Genomic DNA, 8,240 nt, shown 5'->3' with positions numbered 1-8,240 from the left:
ACTTTTTACCAAATAGTAAAGTATTTGTTTGAAAAAGTTGGTTAATATACCAACGAAGTTCTTATTGATTTGTTGGTTATTCCCTTATTAAAATGTGTTTACATATATGTTTCTGGAATAACTGGATAAAACCGTATTTTGTGTTCGTTTATATCGTTGTTTTGTTTTGTTGTTTTATTGTTTCTTCCTGTCCTCCCTTCTTTCACAGTGTCTATAATAAAGGTGATCATAATTTTTATTAGCAGAATTTTCAGCTATTCTCTTACCTTCCTTGTGAATCCACTCAATTTTTTATAATATTGTGTTATATCAAGTATATTTATATACCAATATATGTTTGAGTTTGGGTGAGTATGGAAGACTAACAGATCTAAAATGTTCCAAACATTTTCTTCTATGTACACCCAAAAACATTTTTATAAACTACGTTAGTTAATTGTGCAAAATCTAAAATGAAAATGTCATATATTTAATTTGATTTAATTTGATCTTAGGGGTGGACTGCACTGGCGTCCACATGACTTTATGTGAACAAAAAAATATAAAGGGTTGCGGAGCGAGAAGAGGGCCCCTATGTTCGCAAGCGAAAAATTTTATAGCAAGTCCCCGGGCAACATCGCCCTAGGTCTTTTTTTCACTTTTTGGTAATGGCTGTTCTCCAGGCTTTCTTTTTACAATGATACTGGAGGTGCAAAGCACTAAATTTCCGTACAAGTTATTAAAATCGTAAATCTATTATAAACGCATTCGTTTTTCAACAAGTGCATCAGCATACACGTTGCATAAAATTATTTATAAAAAACATTACAAAGAGGTTTTATCTACATAATTGCTTCTTTCCGTCTTCCATGTGTGTGGTTTAAGAATTTAAGTATTTAATTTTTAAACTAATTACTCTAGGCGGTCATTTGGACTGAACTTGCACTGAAATTATTTGGCCACAAAACGCTTATTATAAAGGTTGCAGAATAAGCATTCTAGTACCCAGAGCTATTTGCGATAAACATCGAAAAACATTTTTTTATGATATTAACAACAACAACATCAAGAACAATGTACACATTAACCGCAATGCAGCATCTCTGGATTTGTTAAATATTCGAAAGTTACAAGATAACTGATATACATCGTTTCGAATTTGATTTCTTCGTTATGTTTTCATTAGATAGCGCCAACAACATAAAACTAACCAGCGTGCGTTGACTTTTGACAGTTTTATCATTCAGTAGAATAAAAATGACATTATATTCCTATGTTTGCTAAACTAAGTTAAATTACAAAACAAAGAAAGGGTACAAGAAAAAAGAGTTTTAAACGTTTTCCTTACTGGCAATCAAGTTCAAGGTGAGATTTTGCTTCGTGTTCTTTCTTTTCGAGCTTCCTCCGATCCGCCATCACATCAAAATGCCTTGTTGTAGTGTAGCAGGTTGTTGAAATAGTACAAAAAAAGAAAGGGGAAAAAAAGAAGGAGGAAAAAGTGAGACGGAAAATAATACCGGGGAAGAAAAAAAGATAGTGGAGAAAAAAAGTTTTTTCCAATTAATTGCCCAAAGATTCAAAATTAGCAACTGCTTGGATTAAGGCTGTAAATAGAGAAGATGAACTACTGAAATATTTCAATGTTTGCTCTGATCATTTTGAGGAAAGTTGTTTCGACAGTTCTTGAGCAATGCAAAATAATCTTTACTATCTCCTCATAAGGAGAAATCAAAGGGAAGAGAAACATCAAAACGCAGAATCGAAGAGAAACAAACGAAAGAGGTATGCGTATGTTTGCAAGCGTAAGCTTAAACCTCGTCACCAGGATCCTTACGACTGTGTAAAATTGACATATTTGCAACCTTTTAAATTGTCAAAAAAGCCTTCGAACATGATACTGTCGAAACACGTTGGAATTTTAGTATGGATTTTCCTTGTACATCATCCGAGGAGCCTCCACATTACAATATAGGGTGTCAAGCTGCAACGCAAACAAAATATTTTACTCTGCAACTTGAAATATTTAATTGCATCCACATCATGGCAACATAAGCATTCTGTTTCCGTAGGCATCACACAACAATTCTCACACGAGCACCAATCTTTCACATCTGAGTTTAATCGGGGCGTTTCTAGCGGTGGTGCGTAATCATCGTAAGATGGAATCTTTCGTTCACCCAATGAAATTTCCGGCTCAAATTCGAAGTCAATTGCTGTGGGAAAGCTATTAGAAGCCATGCTTACTCGTGAAAAAAAGAGAGCTCTTATTTATTTTTTTACATCGTCGAATCAAAGTAACAACTAACCAGGGGGTGATCTTAATCTGTGCAAAAAACGGGAGCTGTAACTACGTCAGTTGCATAATTGCGGATATAATTTTTTTGCCCAGGCCTCAACCGCGTTACAAGAGCACGCCATATTGAAAGTAAGCATGGCGAAGAAAACATAAACAAATGCAGAGTATCACCAACTGGAGAAAACTAAAGGTATAAGAGAGAAATTTTAGTTATTTTTGAAATATGATACAACATACAAGAAGTATTTGATTTTCTACCGGATAGTACCTTTAAACGTCCTCTAGTAATGTTTATTTTTCATATAGAAACTCACATTTTTCTGAACGCACATTTGATGTACATATTTTAAGCATTTTTATTGGTTAAAAACCTTTCGATTAATCGAAAAAGTTGAACCGTTCCGACTGTTTAAAAATCGAATTCGACAAGTCTGAACATGCCAAAGCATAGGATTTTTACATGATTCACGATCCAATTTGTTGAATTCGACTAATCGAATTCGATTAATTGGATCGTGTATCGCCGCCTTAACCCTATGTATTTTCCTTGTGTTTCATGAGCTTACAATAATGTGGTATAGCTAAGTTATGATACGTAAATACTACTCTTGAATGACCCTTTAAGTATGTGAAACCACATAATAGAATATCAAATTTCGTGTTTTTCGTAACTTTTGTGTTCAGTATGGTAGATTAGTATTCGTGTGAGTTTTTCAGTCTCAGGAAATCTTTTGTGGTGCACTATTATTACTGTCAAATGCAGAATTTCTTGAGTTTTTTTTTATATTGTGGCAAGGCTTTAAAATTTCGAAATTTTGGAACAAAATAAAAAAAATACCTTTGGGAAGAGTTCATTTCTTATTTTTTGCAATAATAAACATACTAAACTTATTAATAAATTTATAAGAAGAATGGCACTTCCCCTACTACTCAGTAAATAAACTAATGGACAAATTTTTCTCCTCTAAAAGGAATCGTGAAAATACTGTCAGAGGAGCATTGGATTCTAAACCTTAAATACTTTTTAGAAATGTTCAAAACCCACGCAATTAAATTTCCAGAAGATAAATTTTGATTTATTATTTTCTGCACTCGTTTTCGTCTGATTTGTTCTTGCGTTGTTTTAATGTCTACACAACTTCCGAATTCTGCGCTACTTTGTTCTCACTTATGAAACTTTCCGGTAGTTTAAATGGGCACTCCAGTAAAAAAAAATATATGAAAAAAATGTTATTTTGATAAGACAATACATAAACATGTCAGATTAAACCTTTTACAATCGTTAAAAATCTTTATTTATACCTTAATCGGGTCTGTAAATATCTTCAATTTTAAATAAATTTGCAAGGTCGCGTAAAGTCGAGAGGACTAGGTCCGAATAAATAAGCATACGTCACATCATGCAGAAAGTCCGTAAGCTCAGCAGCACACCTTCTAAAAGTTTGTTTACTTACTGTTTACATTGTTCGTTGATAAGACGTCTTGTAATAATGACGAAGATTATAACTTAGAAAACTTAGAATCGGATAATTCTCTTCATGAAAAGGACTTTACAAAGCTACAGCCACCCGACCTCTTGTGTCTCATACGGGAGAAATTAATAATGATGCAAAGTGACGCTTTTTTTTACATTCTTTCAAAAAACTTTATCATCTACTTCAGTAAAAATCTTTTTAACTTCACAAGCCAATTTATTTTTATTTCACAATTCAGCAATATTTTTCCTCCGCACGCGCTTTTTTGCGCACAAATGCAAACAAATTTTATGTAACGTTGAAACATTCATTCAAATGTACGGAAGCCGAGAAGGGACACTGTAAAAAAGAAATCGAAATCAAGAAAAGAAAATTCAAATCGAGAAAAGAAAATCAAAATTGAGAAAAGAATAAATCAGAAGTAAATAAAAAGAAAGCATAAATATCGGAGAAAAAGAAAAAGGTTTGAGAAGAAAATTAAAAAACAAAATGTATTAATTAATTTCGGTTGACGTGTTATTTTGTACCAAAACATTGATTGCAGATAAAATGGCGTACTGTGTAGCGTGTGGATCTGAAGTCAAAACAGAGCACACTTTTTGTGGGAAATGTGGCGCTAGAATATCAGAAAACGATACATCTTGTACTCCATCGAATACGATGCCTTTGAATAGTTTTACCGAGAGTCGAGAAAAATACAGACCCTCTTCAAGCCTGGTACAAAAAAGAGACATAGTATATCATCAACAACAACAACATCTGTAGCAGCAAAACCATCATCAGCTTCTATGATGGAAACAAATAATAAGCAGAAGAACAGTTCAAAAGAATTAAAAAAATCGGTGATTATTAGTGTTGGTATAGCCATGCGGAATGAGTACGGAGAGATGAGAGTTGTTCGCGGTCGAAAAATTCCTCTAAAAGTATTAGAAGCATCATAGGAAATAATCTTCACGTCTTGACATTAATTTAATGAAATTGTTCGTTCGTTTATTCGTTCGGCAAATTGTAAAAAAGAAACGTAGAATTACTGACATCAGCATAAAATTTAACCGTTTTTTTTTTACATTTAACGAGCTATACCTCGGTAAGCCAACAAGTAATTTTGACATATACCGTAATTCCTCGATTAAGCGCCGCCCTCGAATAAGCGCCGGACTTTTAGGCTCCTTTTTAAATAAGCGCCGCCCGCGAATAAGCGCCGCACCTTAGACTGTAAAAGCGCGCTTATTGGAAGCATTAATTGATAAAAGGGGTACGATAAGACTAAAACGTTATATTTTATAGTGGACCAATTGTTGGCCACCTCAAAGAAACCCCTTCCAAACCAGTGAATCTGATGTTGAAGATGCGTATGAGTCAGTCCAGCTCATTGATCCTGACGAGGAAGGGGATAAAGATGAGAATGTAGACATTGGCCAATTTCATTTATTGTCAGTCTATTTTTTTAATAAAAGAGAAACGATGAATCTGTCTGAAATCTTTAGTTTTTAAATAGGCGCCACCCTCGATTAAGCGCTGCACCAAAAAAGTGGAGTTTTGAATAAGCGCCGCAGCGCTTAATCAAGGATTTACTGTAATACCATTTTTTGTATCCTCCCTTTGAGCTCTATCCAGTAGTACAAGTAATGTTTTGAAGATAATACTTTCAAAATTTCATATGTTCAGGGGGGGAGTACATGAAGTGTAGAAAGCGCTAAACATTGTTAACTTCAAGATATGTTAAAGTAACAGTAGAAACCTCGACCTGATTTCATATTACAAATGACCTAACTGACTTTTAGGTATAGTTTCAAATCTCTACTAGATTTTGTTAGGTTCCCTTTTTCTCTCCGGAGCCCTGGCGAAATAAAATTCCTGAGAACAAGACAATGAAACAGTGGAATTGATAAGCACTTTTATTCATTTTGTATAAATAAATAATGGTTTTCTAAGAAGCCCATTTGCATAGCAGTTTTTTCAAGCTGTGCAAGAAACTTATAAATTTATAAAATTCTGTAATAAAAGAAGTCGATGCACAAAATATTAAAATTTAATGGTGACATTGGCGAGACAATGTCTGAAGATGGTGAGTAATCTAAAAAAATACTAATTTAGAGATTTTTTAAAATTCTACTAAATATAATTAGAAAATAGCAAAATATTAAAATTTAGGAATTTAGACAAAATATAGATCAGTTTATTTCTTAAAAATAAAAGAGTATATTCTTGCTTTCAAACGAAAATTAGTACGCTGAAAAACAAGTATGATTAAGGCATCTAGATGGAAAGTGTATGATGGTAATTTTTTAAATTATCTTGTCGAATTATAAAAAAACCCAACAAAGCGATACAATGATTGGATAGCGAAAGACGGAGTTAATAATCATGCTAAAATCACTCATTTCGTTAACAAACCCCACTTCTTAATTATCACGCACATGGCTGAGATATTGCAAGAATGGATAAGAACATACAAGGGAGACTAAGTCGAGGGGAAACGTCTTTTTAGAAAAAAGAACTTTGTCAACAAAACACGAAGGTATGTTTTTCTACTCGAGTGATTAAATAACTGTGGTCTTAGTAATTGATTTAATATGATTTGTTAATAACCTCGTTCAATAATCTTTTAAGAAAATAACTTTTCCATTTATTTTTTTATTTAAAATGTTTTGACGCAATTTTCCCATTTTCCCAAGCCATTTATACTGAGAAGTCTATTTCTATTAGGGATGATATTTTATTTCTATATTTCTATTAGCTCGCAAAATAATTCTAGCTAGTGTAGGGAGTCAGTATACCCAGGGTTTTCAAAAAACCACAGTCAAACTCTCATAAAAATATCATACAGAATTTTCACTTGTGACGTCACAACTTTTCAGTCCCTATTATTCATACAAATAATGCGGCAAATGAGTAAAGTCTCTTTTATTCGTATCAAATAATGCAGGAAAAATTCGGTGACAGTCAACGCATGCACAGTAAGTACCCAACGTGTAGGGGTAAGTCCCTATCATGCTGTGCTTAGTCACGCAAAACGAGGGTAAGTACCTATTATGTTGTGCTTAGTCATGCATTTCAAAGAATACAGCAAATGAGTACGAGGTAAAGTCCCTACAAATCATCAAAAATCAACGCAGGCGCAGTAGCATCCCACATACCGACCAAACCAACGATAAAAAAGAGGGTTTTAGTGATAATGAGTTGCTTTAGGAATGCACCAGATCATATCAATACATAGGACATATGCAACTGGATATTTGAGGTAAGGCCTCACATGTCCGAATATGTCTCTGATCAGTTCAAGACTCAAGACATGTGCAACAAGGTTGTTGAAGAGGATTTTGATATTTTCGAATATGTGCCGGGTCAATTCAAGACGGAGTACATGTGCATCAGAGCCTTTGAAGAGGATTTCTATATGTATAAGAACACACCAGATCATATCAAGACACAGGAATTGTGCAACTGGATAGTTGAGAAAAGGCCCCACATGTTTGAATATGTCCCAGACAAGCTCAAGACGAAGGATATGTGGAACAAGACTGGTGAGGAGGATTTCGATATGTTGGAGTACGTGCCAGACCGATTCAAGACGGAAGACATGTGCGACATGACCGTTGAAGAGTATTCCTACCTATTCAAGTACGTGTTGGACCGATTCAGGACGCAGGACATGTGCAACTGGATTGTTGAAGGTGATCACCATTGGATCGAGGATGTGCCAGACCGGTTCAAAACGCAGGGCACATGCAACAAGGCTGTTGAAGAGGATTCATGGCTAATCGAATATGTCCCGGATTGGTTTGTTACCCAGGACATGTGCTTTAGGGCTGCCAAAGATGAGCCTGAACAACTGGATGCTTATCGTAAGAGGAAAGCAGGGAAGATCAGATTTGGAAAAGAGCTGCTTCCATTGGCCTGGCATCCCGACAGGGTCAAAACTTTGGAATGAGGCTATCATCAATAAAATAGTACTCTGTTACTGGTGCTCCGTAGAACTGGGCGACAAAATAGATATCAGGTGTCCTATGAGATACAACCCCCCCCCCCCCCGCAGGTGAGTACAAAACATACAACAAAATCATGTTTCATGTCAAAGAAAACATGGCTGCTCATAAGGCCGAACACGAAGGTGAGTACGTGTACGAGGGCTTGGCTTATGTGGAAGAGCGAAAGGTGTATGACAGCGCGTACGAAATGTCGTTGTGGTTGCTGAAAAGGCGCTATAAGGGCCTGCCTGCCCTGGACTTGAGACGCCTTGTCAGATTTAGGCGCGAATTGATGTAAAATATATTTTTGGGATAACCAAGGTTATCTTACAACCTTCAGAGTTATAAGAAGAAAAATTTTTTCAATGATAAATAAATGTGTATTACGCTTTCAAAATTCGAGGAAAATGTAGTAGCCCTGATATTTACAGCCGGCGTTGGTGTTTCCCTCCCACTTATGGTCTTTTCACTGATGCAAGAATCAACAAGGAGAAGAAAAATGAACAAAGAATTCAAGAC

Source organism: Hydractinia symbiolongicarpus, chromosome 2 (assembly GCF_029227915.1).
Source record: "Hydractinia symbiolongicarpus strain clone_291-10 chromosome 2, HSymV2.1, whole genome shotgun sequence".
Lineage (NCBI taxonomy): Eukaryota > Metazoa > Cnidaria > Hydrozoa > Anthoathecata > Hydractiniidae > Hydractinia > Hydractinia symbiolongicarpus.
The sequence above is the reverse complement of the archived record's forward strand: the minus strand, read 5'-3'. Positions refer to the sequence as shown.